Source organism: Apodemus sylvaticus, chromosome 11 (genome assembly GCF_947179515.1).
Source record: "Apodemus sylvaticus chromosome 11, mApoSyl1.1, whole genome shotgun sequence".
Classification (NCBI taxonomy): domain Eukaryota; kingdom Metazoa; phylum Chordata; class Mammalia; order Rodentia; family Muridae; genus Apodemus; species Apodemus sylvaticus.
In genome coordinates, this window is record NC_067482.1 from 81220163 (window position 1) to 81241737 (window position 21575).

Sequence of the window (21575 nt, forward strand, 5' to 3'; positions counted from 1 at the left end):
CTGGTAACCACAGCAGCCACTGATCTTAGATACTCTAAGGTCACAGAGAAAACTGCTGATGACACCAACATGAAGAACTACGGTGGGATGTACTGCTAGTGTTGTGTGTCAACTTGACAAGCTAGAGTTGTCACAGAGAAAGGAGCCTTCCTTGAGGAAATGCCTCCATGAAATACAGTTGTAAGGCATTTTCTCAATTAGTGATCAAGGGTGGGGGGAGGACCCATTGTGAGTGGTGCCATTCCTGGACTGGTAGTCCTAGGTTCTATAAGAAAGCAAGCTGAAGAGGGGCAGTGGTGGCGCACGCCTTTAATCCCAGCACTTGGGAGGCAGAGGCAGGTGGATTTCTGAGTTCGAGGCCAGTCTTGTCTACAGATTGAGTTCCGGGACAGCCAGGGCTACACAGAGAAACCCTGGGGGGGGGGGGAGGGGAGAAAGAAAGCTGAGCAAGTCAGGGGAAGCAAGCCAATAAGTGACATCCCTCGATAGCCTCAGCATCAGCAGCTCCTGCTTCCTGACCTGCTTGAATTCCAGTCCTGACTTCCTTTGGTGATGAACAGCAACAAGGAAGTGTAAACTGAAGCTCTTTCCTCCCCAACTTGTTTCTGGTCATTATGTTTGTGCAGAAATAGAAACCCTGACTAAGACAGAGTTCAAGGCCAGCCTAAACCACATGACACCCTCTCTCCCAATTTCAGGAGCCTAGTTAGAAGAAGATAGAAACTGGGGTTAATTCCTACTTTGCAGCACTGTGGACATGAGCAGCACTAAGACCTCACAGGGCCTGGAGCCTCTTCCCATCAATCGGTATAGTCACTGACTCCCTAGGACTGGTGACCTTGTCCACCGCCCCAGAGAGAAAATGGATAGTAAATGCTACCCCAACTAGAGGCTCTCCACAGGGCCCAGCATATCATCAAAGGTCCTGGAGAAGAGTGAGTGTGATAGCTCTGCCTTAAACTTTAATTCATGGGTGTCAAGACCATGTCCCAGTGCTGTTAGCCCAACACCTTGGCTTCCTTGCTGCTAGAAACATAGTCAAATCACAGTGGACATTACCATCAGAGAAAAAGCAAATTCTACTGACACTGAGAACTGCCTTCGCAGTTAAGATGTAGTAGAAGATTGACATATCCTGATTCTACACTCTACATCAGCCCAAGCATACAGACCTACTCTCTACGACTCAGAGCACACAGCTGAGGCCCTGCTTCTGATTAAGTAGATAAACTAGAGGCATGGTCCACTCGTTACTCTATTCTCATTCTGGCTCATGCCAGATTAACAGAAAAGCAATCTGTGGATCTTTCTCTTTAAAAAATATGTCCACTCTTTTCAGAATGTCAAGAAATCACAATGCAGTCTGGCTGTGATCTGAGCTTGGGCAAGGGGGATATGGTAAAGCCTCACAGAGAAGAGGTCAGAGGATGACACAATCACCTGAAGACCCGCATGGCAAAAGGACAATTAACCTGAAGGACTGAAAACAAGGAAGAGTCAGACCGTAGCAAAACTGTGTGGCTCCAGTCTCTTGAGAGTAGATGTGTTCTCCAAGAAGAGTACAGCAAGACAAAGGCTGATTATACACACAGCTCCACAACACCCACATTCAAGGGTGGGAAGAAGACAGGGCTAAGGAAGGCTGAAAAGTCACAGCTGCTAGGAACAGAGCCGAGTGCACAGAAGCCAAGCACACATGTGAACACAGGCTGACAGCATCAAATGGGAAGACCTGAGAAAGAAAGGCCACCAAGGCCTGAGGAGGTGGCTTAGTTCATAAAGTACTTGCCATACAAACAGGGAGACCCGATCAAGTTCCTGAAGTGTACTGGCCAGCCAATCTAGCCAAACTAGTGAGTTCAATGATCAATGACAAGTCCTGTCTAAAACAGGAGAGTAAAATTAATCAGAGGCCTCAACATGCGCACGTGTTTGTGTTTTCTCTCTCTCTCTCTTTCTCTCTCTCTCTAAGTAAAATAATTTGAAGTTTTTAAAGGACATATACTCTCACATCAAGAAACATAAGCATAGCTTGTGAGAGAATCACTTAAAAACGGAGAACCGGAAAGAGAATCAACTGACACTCACACAAGAGTAGGAGACAAGGATTGAGCACAACTGAAGACGAAAAGGAAGACAGTAAAAGTGATTGATAACCATGATGGAAACAGGCAGGAGAAGGCATGGGACATGGGAGACTGACCATACAGACACACTAAAAACAAAGAGATGGGAAAGGGGACATTTAAAAAGTCAGAGAAAAACATAAATGGGTGCCAGGGGTTTAAAGCATTGGTGCTTAGATTCAATAGACTTCTTTCAACATGCTGCAACACCTGGATATCTACATACACAAAGTGAAGTACTCCCAGCAACATCCTGAATCACATTCTAAATTAACTCAAAATGTATCACAGACTGAATTAAAAGTCAAACTACAAAGTTTTTAAAGTATTTGTGTTACGTAAAGATTAGATACGGCAACAAAAAATGCAATCCATGAAAGAAGAAACTGCCATCAAAAGTCTTCTGTTCCAGCCAGAGTTAAGGGAACAGGCGGCTGCTCTTCCAGTGGACCTGGGTTTGATCGGAAGCACCCACATGGCAGCTCACAACCATCAGTAAGTCTAGTTCCAGGGGATCCAACACCCTCTCCTGCCCATCACAGCCACCGAGCATGCACTTGGTGCACAGACATACATGAAGTCAAAACACGCATGGACATAAAATAAAAAAATAAAGCCTTCTATTTTCTAAAGGCCATGTGGTGGCTAGGGATATAGCATGTTTCACATGTAACAAGATCTTGGGTTTGATTCCCATCTCTCCTAATCTTAAATACGAAAAGCAACTTTAAAATATCAAAAAGACGATTCAAAGATTGAAAAACTATCTACAAATTACATATCTAATAAAGTATACAGGAACTCTCAAAACTTACTAAGAAAATGAACAACTCGATTTTTAAAAATAGGCAAGTGATCTGAAGTGACACTTCACCAAAGAAGGCATAAAGAACTGCACCATCACTGCTTATTAGGGAAATGCAAGTCAAACCACAATGACATGCCAGCATACACTCTTATGACAAAGTCTAAAATTAAAATAAAATGAACATCAAATGTTGATCAGGATGAGGAACCACTGAGTCCCCAACACACAGTGGGCAGTAACACACAGAACAATGTGACAACCGCTACAGACAAAACCCTTTACTCCTGGATCTTAATGAAGTATGTGTCCCCCTGGAACTACCAGACAAATGTTCCCTGGCAGCTTCATTTGTAATAGCCAAGCAAACAGCACTGTGTGGTCAAATGTCCACCACTTTAGACAAATAGCTGAGAAAAACAATTAAGAGGAGATATTGATTTTGGCTTCTGGTTGTGGAGTATGCACACAGTTCACACTTGGTGACCTGTATTGTTTCTGGCATGTGCTGAAGTAGAAAGCCTTGGCTGAAGGGCTTGGTAAGACAGCTATTCACTTCATGGCAGCCAGGAAACAAGTGTGTCAGAAAGGAGCCTGATATTCATAAAAGCAATCCCAGAGATCCATTTCCTCCAGGGAGGCCTTATCTTCCAGTTCCCCCACCTACCACAGTCTACTCATACTGCCAATCCAATCAAAAGACTTAGGTCAAAAGCTCATGGAGACAGACTGGCAGACACGCCCACTGGTCTGCTTCACTACTTTGCTAGGTAGCTCTCAGTCCAATCAAGTTTACAAGATCAAGATCAGCAGTCACAAGAAAAGGGGCTGCTCTTGCCTAGGGCCTCAGCTGGGCTCTCACCTAACTCCAGCTCCAGGGACTTGGTGGACTTTTCTGGTATTCATAGGCACCAGAATACTTACATGTGCAAATTCATATTCACACACACACACACACACACACACACACACACACACACACACACGACCGTGAAAGGTAGCCTTGTTCCCAGTTGAGCTACTTGTTCTGGGTTGAGCTAAGGCTCAAAATCCCAGTAACTCTGAAGGGAGGGCAGGCATTTCACCTGTTCCTGGGCATGAGGTCACAGCCCTCCATAGATTTGTAGCCATCAGTCATATAAAGGCAATGCCCCAAGTCCCTCCACATGTAGAGGACATGACCAAAGGTCATGTAGGCTCAAGACAGATCTCCATTTTAATGAGCTACCTAAAGGCTTGGAGACTTAGCCAATAAGCTTTTATTCCCAGACATTCCTCCCAGAAAAAGGTATTTAGCCTCAGGCCCACCCTGAGAAGGAGGCTATGGTTTTACTCATCCACTTTCTGGCAATAAATGCCTTAAAACCAAGGACTGACTCTTTTCATTGGGATCTGTGGGCGTGAGCCATGGAAAAGGCCTTCGCCTATAGAGTATCGGGTCTAATCTACTGTCAAAAGCCACCAAGGTCAAGACTGCAGGGCCATGAACTCCCAAGGCGGGACCAGCCAGAGCTCCTCCCTTTTCCCCCTCTGCTCCAGGCCAGATCCAGCCCCAGGCCCCGCCAACTCTGTTCTCAGCTCTAGTGAGGCTCCCAGAGGCGCCTGGGTGTCCAAGAGCCTGAACACCAGAGGGGCCAGCCTCCTTGCAGGCCCGGGGACCCCTGAGCCTCTGGCCATCCTGTGCCTCAGACATTGCTTACACACACACATACGCACGCACACGCTCACGCACACACACCCGGGAGCTTCCCCACAGCCCGACCCTAACACCTGCCTGGGGTCAGCGCAGTCAACTTCCCATGTCCTGCCTCCCTGAGCAGCTGAACCCTGTGGTGGAGCAGACTTGGGACCCTATAAACCCTACACACAGACATACAGACACACAGACACAGGCACAGACAGACAGACAGACAGGCAGGCAGGCAAACAGGCAGGCAGGCAGGCAGGCAGGCACACACACACACACACACATATATACTCAGAGTAAAATACAGCTCAGAGATAAAAAGCAGTTACTACTCTTTCCAAGAAACTGATTTTGGCTCCCAGCCACATGCTGGCTTACTGTCTGTAATTCCATCTTTTGTCCTCCTCAGCCACCGGGCACTCATGTGTTGTACATACATGCAAGTAAGCAAACACTGGCACACATAAAAATAAATAAATGAAAATAATAAAATAGAGAAAAGATTATCCATCACAATCCCAAATACCTATCAGTCGATTAGTGGGGGAAAAGACAGAAAATAAACACAAATGAATTACTGATATGTGTGTGTGTGTGTGTGTGTGTGTGTGTTGTGTGTGTACATATTATGGGAGTATATATGTGTGTGCATATGTATACACACACACAGAGTTGACTCTCAAAATTATGTTGAAAGAAATTAGACACGGGGCTGGCCAGCTCCGCTGATAAGAGTGCTTACCCAGCAAGCATGAAGTCTGGGGTTTGATCCCCAATACTATATAAACCTGGGTGTGACGCCACTATAATCTCAGCTTTTAGGAGGTGGAAGTACATAGATCAGAAACTTCAAAGACATCGTTGGCTACTTGAGTGTGAGAACATCCTGGAATACAAGAGACCTTGTATCCAAATCCAAAAATCAAACCTCCCCGCTCCCATCCACAAAAAGGTCCATAAATTTAACTGTACTACTTACAACAGATAAAGATGGAAGCACCAAATGTTCAATAGGTAATTGACTAGAAATGTGGTCTACCCATACAACAAAATCTGATTTGGCATTAAAAGGGAAGAAAATTCTGGAATCTAGATGAATCTGAAGGATAGTGTACCAAAGTGAAGTAATGTAGTCACAAAAGGATGAATACTCCATGACTCTACTTACATGTACCCAGAATAATCAATTCATAAAGAAACACAGTAGAATGGGGGCTTTCTAGGGTTACAGGAAGAGAGATGGGGAACTGTGTTTTAGTAGATACATGGAGAAATGAAAGAATTCTGGAAACACAATGTGAATTAATTTAACAGCACTGAACAGTTCATTTAAGTGAATTCGATAGTGACTCTGATGTTATGTATATCTTGTCACAATCTCTTTAAGATGTTTACTTTACATGTATCTTGCCTGTGTGTACATTATGTGCAGCACACATATGCCTAATGACCTACTCAGAGGTCAGAAAAGGGTGCCAGATCCGTTGAAACTGGAGAGCCCATGTGAGTGTGGGAAGCAAACCCGGGTATTCTCCTAACTCCTGCACCACCCCCCCCACCCCCCCCCACCCCCCCCACCCCCGCCTCTCTTAGAACTGTAACCGCTGGAGCTGGGGAGGATGAGGCTTCAATATACAATAAGGCTTCTGCTTCAGCCGCCCAAGTTCTCAGATTACAAGCCTGTGCCATTCCATCTGGCATTAATAATTACTATGAAATTTATTCTACATGACTCTAGAAAATATAAACTAAGCTTCGTGAGAGAGAACGCATTAACTGCAGCCCAAGGGCAAGGTTCAAGACTGAGGCCTGCCACAAAGGAAATGTCACAAGATCATCATGGGCATGTCCATGAACAACTCATCAAGTTACATTCTAAAGGCACCCAAAGTAGTATACAATAAAGTAGCCAGGTGTGGTGGTACACATTTGTAATTCTGACACGTAGGAGGTGAGAGCAGGAAGAACAGGAGCTCAAGGTTATCCTGAGGTACATAACAAGTTGAAGAGACAGATTGGGCTTAGACCATGTCTGAGAGAAGAGGAGGAGAATAGAAGGGAGGGAAGGATCCTCTTCTGAGAAGGGCTCAGGGGAATAGAAAGTGGACAAAGAGAACGAACAGGAAGATGAAGGAAGCCATAGTGATTGCTGATAGCTGGTAAGAGCTACCCAGAGGAAGAACAAACCCGTCATGCCTTTGGCACAACCCTATCAACAGAATCAAAGCATACTATGGGGGAGAGAAAGCCCAAAGGAAAGCACCACGGATGAAGACAGCACTGCACTGCCAACCCTGTGCCGGGTGTGGAGTAGATCAGAGCCAGGGTCAAGGCAGCCTTTACAGGACAGGCTTAGAACAAAGAGAAAGGGCTCCCTGACTCAGGTCAGTCCCAAGACCAAGACACATGGAGGGAGAAGGCACAGCATTCCACCAAGCACAACAGACTGCTTCAAGTCAGGCAGCTCCACGCAAGTGTCTTCCTGAAACAACATGAAACCCAGGAGGACAACAAAGGCCAGCAGCAGCCTGCACGAGGCAGGGACATGTAATGCTGTCTCTGTACTCTCCTTCCCCTAAATGGTTGTAGGGGAGAACAGCAAGGCTGTAGCATCATTCATTTGCTGAGAAAGATCTGACTTCCATGTCAGGAGGGGCCAGTAGAACATGGGGCTGGCAGAGCAACAAGAGCAGACTAAGGTGGGAAAGAAGGCCTAGAGACAGGGCTCTGGCGTGTGGGCTATGCCAGTCCATTCCATGACTCACTCCTCTAGAATGGTGCTCTAAGGAACCTCGCTCTCACTTCCTCTACCTTTGTTACTCTGAGCATCTCTGAGGAAAACCAGCTGTGACAGTTCAGAGACTTCTGATCCCAGATCAAAAGGCCACTTATTCTTATAGATGCACATTATGGCTCTGTGCAATAGTGAAACAGATGCCAAGATATGACTTTCTAAATGAGCAAAATCTATAGAATCCTGATGATTTCACTAAGTTGCTCTAATGAACTCCTGGCTAGGCATGGGTGCCCAGTGCTTATATTTCCAGCATTCAGGAAGAAGATTGTGAATTCAAAGCCAGCCTGAGACACATGACAAGTCTCAGGACAGTCACATACATGTACACACACACAAAGTTTTTTAAGAACTTAAATTACTGTCCATAAAACCACAGCCTTGGAGGGCTCTACATCAGAGATCTGGAGGAGTCTTAAGAAGGCCTCAGTCTGCCAAGCAGTGGTGGTGCACACCTTTAATCCCAGCACTTAAAAGGGGGGGGGGGGAGGAGAAGAAAAAAGAAAAAAAAAGAAGGCCTCAGTCACTGACTTCCCGGAGAGTCAGGAGGAAGATGGGGCAATGACAAAGTTGGGGGGGGGGGGGCAGGCTGGTCTTGGCTATTGATTACCTGCCTGGTGGAGGACAGATGCAAAAGCTAATCCTCCTTCAACAAGGTGACCAAATGAGAGAGCAAGACTTAGAATATGGGAAAGAAGTTTATTGTAGTGCTCTTTGTAAGGTTCTAGGAAGGGACTTCTTTTCTTTACATTTAAAAGCATACAGCAAGCTGAGTGAGGTGGGTATAATGTAATCCTAGGTGTGAGGAGACAGAGTGTTTAATGCCAGCCTGGGCCCAATGGGTCCCAGAAAAGTAAGAGAACCAAATACCACAAGCTGTCCTCTTGACCTCCACATGCATATCAAGACAACCATATACATATAATGCACATGCCCACAAACATGCACACACAGAGTAAAACTATAATTAAAAAATTTTAAGACGATGGCTCAGTGGTCAAGAGGGCCTGAGTTCAATTTCCAACACCCATATCAGAGAGCTCACAACCACCTATACCTTTAGTTCCAGAAGATCTGATCTGATGCTCTCTACTGACCTTCACAGGCATCCATACCCATGTGGTATACACTCATATAGACACATACACAAAAATCAGTATTAAGAGGAAAAAATTAAAGATTCCATTCATGAGGCCAGGGAGCTGGCTGGGCAGGTAAAGGCCCTTTCAGCCAAGAGCAGAGCAGCAATCTTTGACCCCTCCACCCCATATGGTAGGGCAACCTCTCTCTAGGTTGTCCTCTGACCTCAACATATTTGCCATGGCATATGCCACACACATTACAAATTTTAAAATAACAAGTTTTCCATGTTCCACCCACCTGAACCATGAGATCTATTGAGTGTCTAGATCTGAGAAATAAGAGGATATGGAGAATAAATATCCACTTGTGTGCGGGAGGTTCTGGGAAAGCCAAATTGTTCTGCAATTAGCAACAGTGAGACTTGTATACCCTTGCACATATGCCTTAAACAGTGCACAAAAAGACAAATATTAACATATGAATTATATCTCAAATTTCTGTATGTGTACATGCATTTGTAGTGAGGGGTGTATATATGGGTGTGAACCTATAAATGAAGGCATACCCCATGGTATGCCACTGTTCACTATAGGATGACTAGGGAATTCATTTGTCACAGTAGCCAAGCATTTTCTAACATTAGAATTCTATAATAAAGAAGCAACAGGGGGCTGGAGAGATGGCTCTGCAGTGAGAACACTTACTGTCCTTGCAGAGAATCTACGTGGTCCTCCCAGTTTTCTGTCCACTCCCGTTCCAGGGGGTCTAACATGTTTTCTGACCTCCATACTCCACAGTGCAGACATACATAAAATTTAAATACATAAAGTTTTTTTAAAAAAAAAATGAAGTACAGTTGTAATTAGAGGAAACTTAACAAAACACCAATGAAGCCTAACTAATTTTCTCTATTTTCCATATTTTCTAAAACCTGCTCTTATTATTTTTATGTTATCACCTCGGTATAACACTTTCTGGGAAAGATGGCATGCTTAAAGACAACAGCAGCATTTAATGGCTTTTAGTGGAACTCAGCATACAGGAGATTTGTTTAAGAGCCTCCTGAGGACCTGTCTGTAACTAGACTAAAGGGAAGCCACCAGCGGCATGCTACTTCTTTTCACAGGGCTACGTTATTATCTATTAGTTTCTAAAGAACACAATACACAATTTCACTGGATCAGAATGAAACACACCTTAAAGAGACCAAGACTGGTCTATATCAGTGGTAGAGTACTCTACCTAAGATGATACGGTCCTGGGCTCAATCCCTACCAGGGGTAGCAAAGAAGAAGAGAAAACACCTTGTTAGGAGCTAGAGAGCTAAAAGCACTTGTGCCTCTTCCAGAGAACCCAAGTTTGTTTCTCAATACCCATACTGAGCAACTTTCAACCACTCTACCTCCAAGGGCCCAACACTTTCTTCTGGCCTCTTCAGGTACTGTACTCATGCATATACACAGACACACAAACACATAATTAAAAATAAAAAGAAATCATTAAAAAAATTCAAGCAACATTGAACACTAGTCGTAGCCCTTCTGTAAACAATGGAATGGTGCATTTAGTCACTAAAGGAAAGAAATTTTTCTTAAGTCTAACATAAAAGTAAGTTCTTTAACAGAGGACAGAGAATCAACTAGAAGAAAAGCAGTGAATAAGAATACATGTAAAGTTTTACTTCTAAAACCATAGAAGGGCAATGTTGAGGTGTCCATCAACTTTATTACATAGGAAATACTAATAGAAAATAAACCACTGCATAAAATATAACTTTTCTTGTAAATAAGACATAAATTAAACCATAAATATCACAACTATTTAAAATGTAAAGACATTCATTATCTATAATGACCTAGACGAGGCCAACTCAGGAAAGATCAAAAAGAAGGTAGTCAGAAATGTGTTCCACTGTGTTAACAGGAAACAGTTACTACAAGACTCTGCTAAAAAGATGTCAACCTACACCAGAGGCTCTTCCTCAAAAACCACCAGCATATACGTATTAGTCAGGGTTCTCTAGAGTCCCAGAACATACGGATAGTCTCTATACAGTAAGAGAATGTGTTGATGTTTTACGTCTGTAGTCCAACTCCACAACAATGGTCAGCAGCAGCTGTGAATGGAAGTCCAGGGATCTAGCAGTTGCTCAGTCCCACAAGGCAAGTGGGTGAAGAAGAGAGCAAATCTTCCTTCTTCCAATGTCCTTACTTAGGTCTCCAGCAGAGGGTGTGGCCCAGATTAAAGGTGTGTGCCACCATACTAGTATCTGGGACTCGCTTTGCCCTTGAACTCAGAGACCTCCCTGTCTTCATCTTCTGGGATTCATAGACACTACGTCTCAAGACCTCCATGCCGAGATCCAGGTCAGAAACTTATATCTCCCAACCTCCAGATTAGGATCACTGGTGAGCCTTTCAATTCTGGACTGTAGTTCATTCCAGATATAGTCAAGTTGACAACCAGGAATAGCCACTACAATATGTAACTTTTACCACCACCAAAGTTACCTCTTAGCCAAGAAAAGAAATCTTTACCAGGTATCTGGGTTAAGGGTGTTTTGGTTTTGTTTTTTTTTTTTTTTTTTTTTTTTTTTTTTTTTTGGTTTTTTCTTGGTTTTGGTTTTGGTTTTAATTTTATATGCATGAATGTTTTGCCACCATATATTTCTGTGCACCAAGTACATGCCTGATGCCATATAGAGGCCAAAAGAGAGCATTAGATCTCCTGGAACAGATAGGTGTGAGAAGCCATGTGTATGCTGGGAATTGAATCTTGGTCTTGTGGAAAAACAGCCAGTGTTTTTCACCATCGCTCATCCCATATCTGGAGTTCTAAACCACCTAGGCTTTTAAACCTATGCTTTACCAGTAGAAAATAGAACCCATAACCTAAAAGAAATAAGATGATGAAGAGAAACATAAAGATAAAAAACAATGAAATGCTTAAATGTGAAGGAATAAAGTCAGCAAGTCCTGGACCAACTACAAACCCAAGGCCAGTTTGAATCCACATACAACCATGTAACAAGGCTCCAAGTAAATTAATTGCCTACACTCTTCCTTAGTCAGTATTCCTACACTCTTCCTTAGTCAGTATTCCTACACTCTTCCTTAGCCAGTATTCCTACACTCTTCCTTAGTCAGTATTCCTACACTCTTCCTTAGTCAGTATGCTTTTTTGCAAAACCTGCATTGAGACATTTTGGTTTTCATTTACTAGAAATTTTGAGTCACCTTAAAAGTACTTAATTGACCTGCTCCATCCTTCTTTTCTACTTCAAATGTTTCAGGCAGCCCTTTGAAACAGACTGAAGAACCAACATATGCTACTTCCAATTCTATACTTTCAGGTCACACACATCACAAATGTCTCTTCCCCCTTTCTTCTGGCTTTCTGAGACCCTGCATTCCTAAGAAGGTAGCACAGGCATCTCCGGGTCCAAGAGGAATGGCATCCGAGGGACTGTACACTCACACTGGAGCACAGCTGTCTGTCACCACTGTAACTGAACTACAAGCCTAGCAAGCATCTTCTGCTGTGTACAGCTCCTAGAATAGGACCTGCACATCATCACAGTTACTCAACACACAACACAGGTTGACGGGGAGATGGCATGAGAAGCCCGAACAGTTCTCTTAAAACACCTTTTCTTAAAAAAGCAGGAGGCGGCTGAGCAGTGGTGGCGCACGCCTGTAATCCCAGCACTCTGGGAGGCAGAGGCAGGCGGATTTCTGAGTTCGAGGCCAGCCTGGTCTACAGAGTGAGTTCCAGGACAGCCAGGACCACACAGAGAAACCCTGTCTTGACAAAAACCAAATCCAAAAACAAAACAAAACAAAAAACAAAAACAAAACAAAACAAAACAAAAAAAAAAAAAAAAGCAGGAGGCAGGCTAGAGACAAGGCTCAGTGGTTAAGAGCACTGGCTGCTCTTCCAGAGGACCTGAGTTCAATTCCCAGCACCCACATGGCAGTTCACAGCTGTCTATAACTCCAGTTCTAGAGATTCTGGCACCCTTGCACAGACATTCAGGCAGAACAACAATGCACATAAAGAGAAATAAATCTTTAAAAAAATAAAAAGAGGAGGAGGAAGAAGAGGAGGAGGAGACTGCTTCAAATCAGCCCAATCTTCTTGAAACTGGAGCTATGCTAATAAACAGTATCAATTTCCCACCCATCAGGGAATGCTGAGGCAAAGTACTAAAAAGTTTCCTTAGTAAGATGGCCACAAACAGGCAAAGAACTCGGACCTTGCCACTGAGATCACAGAGCCTTTGGAAGGGCTCCAAAGGCAGGGAGAAAGGACTCTAACCATGTATTGTGCACTGTGTCTATAGTTCAGCCACAGTAGCCAAAAAACGGGAGGAAGCAAAGGAAGAGGAAAGACTGGGAGGCAGGCCCTGGCTGTGATGTGTGAATGTTGTCCACGGTTGCAAAGGACAGGTGGTAATGGAACAGCAGCCAAGCGCCCCACTCTACAGTAACCCAACTCAGAGCTCAGATGACTCAGCTGTGCAAGCAGATAGTCCCTGAACACAGGTGGTCTTCCCAAGGAGATGTTCTGTGGTATTCTACAAATACAACACGAGTACCTATATTAAACTCACACCTTCCACTGCTCTCTCACACCAAGGGAGATGTCCACTACCTTCCTACCTTTGAGTGTATTTAAAATAACTCAGCTAAAGAGCTAAGCACATTTTACTAACAAACAGCACTTCATGAGGTTTCCTTTCACAGCACCTAATTTCCAGGTTCCAGTGACAGTTGCTGGACAAAGGTAACCATTGTATATATTGTCAGCATCTTTGTTTATACAACTACCATATCAAATGGTCACATACACACAGCGTATCCTTAAAAAAAAATCCCGCGGGGGGTGGTGGCGCACACCTGTAATCCCAGTACTTTGGGAGGCAGAGGCAGGCGTATTTCTGAGTTCCAGGCCAGCCTGGTCTACAGAGTGAGTTCCATGACAGCCAGGGCTATACAGAGAAATCCTTTCCTGAAAAAACCAAATCCAAAAAAACAAAACAAAACAAACAAAAATCCCCCTATTGATTATGTCTCCAGAAAAATTCCTAAATAAGAAAGCATTAAGCCAGCTTTGGTGGCTCACGGCTCTAATCACAGCACTTAGTGAGCTAAGATAGAAGGATAACAAATGTTCAAAGTCAGCTTGGACAGACGGCCCAGTAAACTCAGACCAGGAAAAGAGGAAAAGGAAATCATAAAGTGAATTACTCTAACTTTAAAACACAAAGGAAAACATCCCTCCTGTAACGGGGATGTGAGGAGTAGTGCTGGGTGGCTCTGAGGTGGGGATTTGTGTCAGCAGATGCTGCAACCAGTCACTGAACAGAGCATACTAAAAGCCACACTACCTTGACATGTTCCCATCATCCAGTGAAGCAGAAACCTAGTCTCAGTGCATATGAACTAGACTCTAATTTTAGACAAAACCTCAATTTTTTGCATGGCTTTATAAAATACTGTGGATTTTATAAGAATGACAAATACTAGGCAAATTTGTCTGACTTTAGCCTTTACTAAAAACTGACCACCCATGCGCGCACCACCACCACCACCAGTCTGTCAATCAAGACTCAACCGAGTTTTACATGCAGCTCCTAGCTGGCACCAGACACTGCCTCACAGGGCCACTGCTATTTATACAATGATGAACTGACTTGGGACCTTTCAACGATATTATACTCTAGGAGTACGTAGATAAATGGTATCGTTTATCTTCACTCAGGACAATACTATTTGTTTTAAGGATAAAACAGTAGTCAGGGAAGACATCAGAGTTTAGGCTACAAACTGTTATACGTTTTATATAACTGGAAGCTTGGAGCTCTTCACCTCTCTGGAGATAAACTATTAGAAAGGATGGATACTCTCACCAGGTTTTCTCTGGGAATTCCATTCCACCCAGCCCACTTACCCACAAAGTTCTTCCAATGCTTCTAAAATCTTGGGTTCTTGGTTAAGGGAAGGGGCTATGGCCATAATATAGAGAGCCCTGAGGAATGGGAACAAGACATGATCCAAACCCAGACTGTAGAGAAAGTTCACAGGTCACAACTCCAGCACTCTGTGAAGCACAAATGTTCTAACAAACATCCCTTTCACAGACTTAACAAAGGACATTAGCAATCACAGATGAGTACTTTCTAGAGCAATGGTTCTCAACCTTCTTAATACTGTGACCCTTTAATAGTTTCTCATGTTGTGGTGACCCCAACCTTAAAAGTTATTTTGTTGCTAGTTCATAACTATAATTTTGCTATTGTTATGAATCATAATATAAATCCCTGATATTCAGGATATCTGATAGGCAACACACACCCCCTCCAAAAGGTTTCAACCCCCAAGCTGGGAACTGCTGTTCTAGAAGAAAACTATCTTTACAATAACAAGCCTTCGGGACCTGCTCTCAGCACACAGAGCCCTCTCTAGCCCTGCGCCCTGACAGCTCACACATGTTTAGGAGCAGGTATATAAGACTCACAGCTGCCTCTGGTCAAACAGTAACTGCAGAGGGGCTGCATCCCAGCACCAGGAGGGAAATGGACCACAGGAACCGGAGTGGACTCACCCTCACAGCACCTGAGCCACAGTCCATGTTCAGGCAATTTAAAGTCTCAGACTAGGCACTGCCTTAGAGTCTTCTCGTAAACACAGTTCCTACAATTTACAGCCGTTTGTTAAAGGATAAAACTCAATTTATACACCACAATAAGAGAATGAAGTCCAAGTGGGTCAGTTATATAAATACAAAAACGCAAACCACAAAGGTCATTTTCACTGAAGTTTATAGAATTATAGGGGAAAAGTGCAAGCATTACAGGAAAAATGAATAATAATCCTAACTTTGATTAAAATTTTCAGATAACAAAAAGATTCAGTTTGTTTCTTTCTCTCTCTCTCTCTCTCTCTCTCTCTCTCTCTCTCTCTTTCTTTGGAGACAGGGTTTCTCTGCATAGCCCTGGCTATCCTGGAACTCACTCTGTAGACCAGGCTGGCCTCGAACTCAGAAATGCGCCTGCCGGTGACATTAAAGTCATGCGCCACCACCGCCCGGCTAAGGTTCAGCTTCATAATAAACATTTTAAACATTAAATAAAATAAAAAGCACTTACTTAGCAAGGAAAAAAGCAAAAGCAAAGTAAAAAGATAAAATGGAGAAACACTAAAATAACTATTAAAGACTAAGTTCTAATCCTCTCTCATAGAGTATAAACTCTTTAAAATAAAGCAGAAAAGTAGAACCCCAACATAAACAAATGAAAAGACAAAAAAAAAAAAAAAAGACTCCTGTACATGAAATAATATGCATGGATCTTTACACAAAATAAAAGAACTATTTCTTAATCTAGGTTTTGTTTTCTGTTGTTCCTTTTTTTTTTCCTGACTGTCCTGAACTATGTACACCATGGTAGCCTTGAACTCAGAGATCTACCTGCCTCTGCTTCCCAAATGCTCATTCCCAAAACTAAACGCCCCACTTGTTTCATTTTTGAGACAGTGTATCCCAAGTAAGCATAGCGATTACTATATAGCCCCAGTAATTACTATGTAGCCAAGGCTGGCCTTAAATTTCTAATGCTCCTGTTTCCACACTCTCAGGAATTACAGATGTGCAGTACCACAGCTAGCTATTAAACCTTTTTTTTTTTTGTTTTGGTTTTTTTTTTTTTTGGAGACAGGGTTTCTCTGTGTAGCCCTGGCTGTCCTGGAACTCACTTGGTAGACCAGGCTGGCCTCGAACTCAGAAATATGCCTGCCTCTGCCTCCCAGAGTGCTGAGATTACAGGCGTGCGCCACCACCGCCCGGCTACAGCTAGCTATTAAAAGAAATATTAAAACACCAGGGTGCACTACCTCCCAAATGAATCTAATTCAAATCTTAACTACCTACCCAGTGACTGGTCAACTCTGGGAGCCGGGCCTCTCATAACAGTAAGGCAAAGATACAAACTGGTACAGCTATCAGACAGTGCTAACTTGCCATCAGTACCCTATTCCTGGGAACTCATCTTAAGAATACATTCCCCCAAAATTAAAACAACGTATAGCATGAAGTTATCACTGTTATAACACACATCCCAGCAAAACACTGGAACAGTGTGTAAACAAACAGCCCTGCATAGAAAGCTGGCTGCTCATTATGCCCTGAAGTGCACACATATTACACAGGGGCCAATGCTACAGTCATAGGCACAGACCTCCAGCGAGGGAGGATTGCCAGAGCCTGTGGTCAGCTGAAAGTCAAATGTTGAGAACATATGATTTTTTATAAGAATCAAAAATAAGAAAAAGCTTGTGCATATATGGATGTTGTATTATTTATCTCTGAAGAGGGGGAAAAAAAGTCACCAGAATTCACTAAAACTCAAAAGGTGTTCTCTAATTTGAAGTGCCAGAGTGAGGGAGATAGCCAGGGAGGCCCCACCGGCTCAGAGGAGAAGGGAATGGAGGGATGCGGGAAGGACTGTGGGAAGGGGTGGCTGGGAAGGAGGCAGTGAGAGGTATGTAAAGTGACTAAGTTAAAAAAAAGTAATTAAAAAAAAAGATTGGGCTGAAGAGATGGCTTAGCGATTAAGAGCACACTGACTGCTCTTCCCGAGGTCCTGAGTTCAATTCCCAGCAACCACATGGTGGCTCACAACCATCTGGAATGGGGTCTGATTCCTCTTCTGGTGTGTCTGAAGAGAGCAATGGTGTACTCATATACATAAAATAAGTATATATATATATATATACACATATATATATTCTCTAGAGAGCAAGAGGCAGAAAGAATGTAGAGCGACAAATGTGAACTCACACGTTGAAATGTTTTTACCTGTGAACATTTATATATTTACCCATGAACAAAGTTTATATATTCAAAAAGTAAAGAACAACAACATCAAATCAAAATTGGTTACAGTGGTAGAAATGAACCTGACAGTGTGTGAAATTGATACAAGATGCTGTCCTAGATGGACAACAGACACCCAAAATGCTCACCTTTCCTGGCACACTCACTTTCATTGCTTCGGTTCCCTCAAGGCCTGTCCAGCTGTGAGGCAGTAGCTCATCTCCTGGCCCTGGAGGTAAATGGCTCCCTAGAAGCTGGGTTAACACAGTCTCAAGTTACAAAACTCCTATTAACCTTACAAAACTCCTATTAACACAGAACCCAATTTATCAAAAATCGGTAGTACTTCCTCCTCACAATACCTCCTCACTCCAAAATACAAGGTAGCCAGCACCCTGTCAGCATACTCCAAGTCTGAACCTGCCGGTCTGCTCTTACTGCACAACATGGAAACTGGAACCCATGTGGGAAGCTGAGGAGTTTGAAACCCTCGCAGCACGTAACACTATGCCACATTGGCCATTTTAAACACTTGTCATTATTTTGAAAATTCAATTACAACTGCAAATATCTATGCTGGGGGTGGGATTGTGAGGGCATCAGGAGACCTCATACACACAGAAGTGTCTGGAGCCAAGCAGGTACAAGGGTGCACTCAGGCCACGGCAGGGCAGACAGAGGTCCACATCATAGACACCCCATTTCCAGGAAACATTTTAAACTCTTATTGTTCTAATTTTCCTTAACCTTATTTCTAAAGAAATGCTCAAATTCTCATAATCATTTGCAGTCAGCCACCATTCCCCCATAACTCCAGTGGAAAAAAAAGTTGCAAGACTAGAGATCAAGACAGCTGGAGCAAGATCATCCAGCAAAACTATTCCCACCCACAGGCCCAGCCTGATGAGGCAGAACACTATGCAGTCATCTAGAAAATGCAGCCGATAAATACCCACCAAGGCTAGTGAGGAGGAGGAGGAGCAGCAGGGTCTGATACTGGCTAAGACCGTAAAAAAGGGAAATTTCAACTACAGGAGACAAAGGAGCGGCAGGATAGTCCTTTAGCTCGGTGGAGCCCTGGCAGCAGTGAACAGGAAGCTCTGGATAAGCCAAGCAGGGGGTGGGGGTGGGGAGAACACAGTGAACTGCTGCTACCCAGGACCACCAGGTTACAAAGTCCCCAAGAGGAGAGCACATGACCAGCCCACACCTGTGTTCCAGACCCCTGCAGGTCACAGGAAGAGAGCACTGGCCTCCCGAGGAGACCACTCTCTAATCTGTCTTTGATGGGCTTGGCCACCTACTGAAGGCTGAAGGGAGTCCTAGTGTTTCCTCTGCATTCAACAGACCAGCAATGAAGAAAATTGCATGTGGTCTTCCCTAGATCCCAAATAGCAGACAGTGCTGCCACTAAGGGACCAGCACCCCAACCCTAGTGAAGAACGGGTCGATTAAAAACAAACACAAGGCAGCAGAGGACGCCGGAAGGAGGCAGAGTCCTTTCCAATGCATAGCACAGCGGTTCCACTGCGGATCAGTGGGGTTTGCTTTCAGAGGCAGAATGTGCCCAGACACAATCAGAGCTGCTCATTTAACTCTGGGACAGCACAACACCCACTCGAAAACTCCTACTCGTGGGAAGCCACGAAGATCCCTTCCTTTTTCTCGTCCTGACTTGAACTGCGTGAGAACTCAAGGGAACAAAGCCAACAAGTCAGAAGCCCCTGAGCACCCTAAGCAGAGACAGGAGAGACTGGGCGGGGGGCTTGGGGCAAGCCGACACTCTGCCTCACTGTTTCAAGACTGAAACATCATTCCACATTTGTTGAATCCAATAAACAATTCCAACACAGCTGTGAATTGAACACATATATATCCCAAGGTTATAACTGAACACACACAGCTGAAGATGATACGAGGAAAAAGGAAACAGTGTTAAGAAAACTCAGGGTGAGATGAAGGAGAGAGAGGCTGCTACAGGCCTCAACAGCTTCGAAAAATGTCTGAAACATGGCCAGCACCCAATTTCTCCCTAATGGGGAGGAATGTCCACAGCACACCATATGTTAGAGCATATCTACTATGAAAGGGAAAGAAAGCCAGCAGTGTCCATGGACAGCAGCCTCCAGACAGATCTCTAAAAGGAGAAGCAGCTCCTTAACCTGTGGCAGGTTCTCAGGAAGATCCCAAAAGAGTCACTGTCTTGAAAGGAGGTGACAGCTACATCCATGCATGTTACTACCCCAAAGATCTTTCAGGAGAACAAGATATGAAGGTGGAGAACAGTAATATTGACATCCTAATCCTGTGTATGTGGATGGGTGTTGGCTTTACACACACACACAAATGCAAATTTAAAAATACATATATCAAAAATAGCTTACAAATAATGATACAAAGAAAGACAACAGTGCCCTCTTCCTCAGGAAACAGCAACTGGAAGATGCCACCAGGGCAGCGGAAGGGCCTAGAGGCCAGGGCCCAGGATTAGGAGGCTGCCGAATTGGCAGTGGTCTTAGTTGCAGCTGCAGTTATGGCCGAAGCTCATGTGGTTGAGGCCAAGGCTCATGGAGGTAAAACTGAAGACAAGGAATGGATGCCCGGCACCAACCTGGACCGCCTGGTTTAGGACATGAAGATCAAGTCCCTAGAGAAGATCTACCTGTTCTCCCTGGCCATTAAAAAAATCTGAGATCACTGACTTTTTTTCCTGGGTGCTTCCCTAAATAATGAGGTTCTGCAGGTCCTGACAGCACAGATGCAGACTGACTCGGGCTGGCCAGCAACCAGCTCAAGGCTATTGTCACTATTGGAGACTACAATGGTCACATCAATCTTGGTGTAAAGTGCTCCAAGGAGGTTGCCACTGTCCTCAGAGAGGCCATCACCTTGGCCAAGGTTTCCATCGTCCCTGTGTGGAGAGGCTAATGGGGGAACAAGATTGGCAAGCCCCACTACAGGTAAGAGACCACTATGGTGGTGCCCAAAGAGGTGCTGGCACTGATGCCAGCCCCACATAAGCCAGGAGCTGCACTGCCACCCTGGGCAACTTTGCCAAGGCCATCTATTATAGCATCTCTTAGACCTACAGATTCCTGACCCCGAGCCTCTGAAAAGAGACCATTTTTATCAAGTCTCCTCACCAGTAATTCATTCACTGACCATCTTGTGGAAGCCCACACCAGAGTCTCTGTTCAGAAGACCCAGACTCCAGCTGTGGCTACCACATATGAGATTTTATATAAGATAAATAAAGTGAATTAATTATGAAAAAAAGTCATAGAAGAATACAGTGATACTAAGTACAATGTGTTCATGTTTTCAGCCAAGTGTTATTATGAGTCGAAGTTTAAAAAATTAATAAATTTATGAAATCAATAAGGGTATATTAACCTTTATTATAGAAAAAAAGAGTCCCTTTTATAAGCAGTATAGCTAAGGCACTGCTGAACTCTAGAGCAGTGCCCAGAGTAAGCAGGCATCCGTGCTTACGCCCACTCCCTCACTGGCTCACAACTTCCAATCCTGTACTCTCTCCATGGCAAGTTCCTAGAAGAGGTGTATCTGTTTTATTTTTTATACTGCATTTTTAAACACATATATATTCACCATTGTTACAACCACCTGCAGTATTTGGTACAGTGACATGATGAGCAGGCTCATGGCTATACGGCCATCTTTGTGGAAGCCCACTCCATGACGTGTACCCCAGCTAAATCACCTAACTGCAGTTCTCAGAACTCACCACACTAAGTAATGTGTGACTACACTCTGGGCTTTTTACGCCCTGTTTAAAATCCTTAAACCACCTAAGTGTTGGTACTCTAGGTTTACATGGCAAAGAGGTCCAAGGCTCTCCTGCTGGCTCTGTAGGTAAGGCGCTGGCTGGCCACCAAGCTGGCCACTCAGTTTAATCCCTAGAATCTATGTGGTTAGAAGGAAGGAACTGATTCCTAAAAGCTGACCTCTGACTCTATGCATGTTGTGGCACCCACATGCACATACACATATAACAAACAAAAAACTAAGGCCCACTGAGATGCAGCAATTTCCGGAAGCCAGAGAGCTAGCAACTGAAGGTACGGCCTTCAAACTCACCCTCAACCCATAAGATAATCTACAGGGAACAGAGGATGGAATCAAGAGGGGAAAAATGAATGTGACAGCTTTTGAGTGTATAGAAGTTACCCTTCTAGAGGACCCAGG

General features: G+C 44.0%; 1 protein-coding gene and 1 pseudogene across 5 annotated transcripts in view; one reads left to right on the forward strand and one right to left on the reverse strand.

The window, feature by feature from the left end:
• Nudcd3 (NudC domain containing 3) overlaps positions 1-21575 on the reverse strand; it is a 92434-nt gene that overhangs the window by 49807 nt on the left and 21052 nt on the right. The window lies entirely within an intron of this gene.
• Positions 19511-20556, forward strand: LOC127695883 (40S ribosomal protein S2-like; annotated as a pseudogene).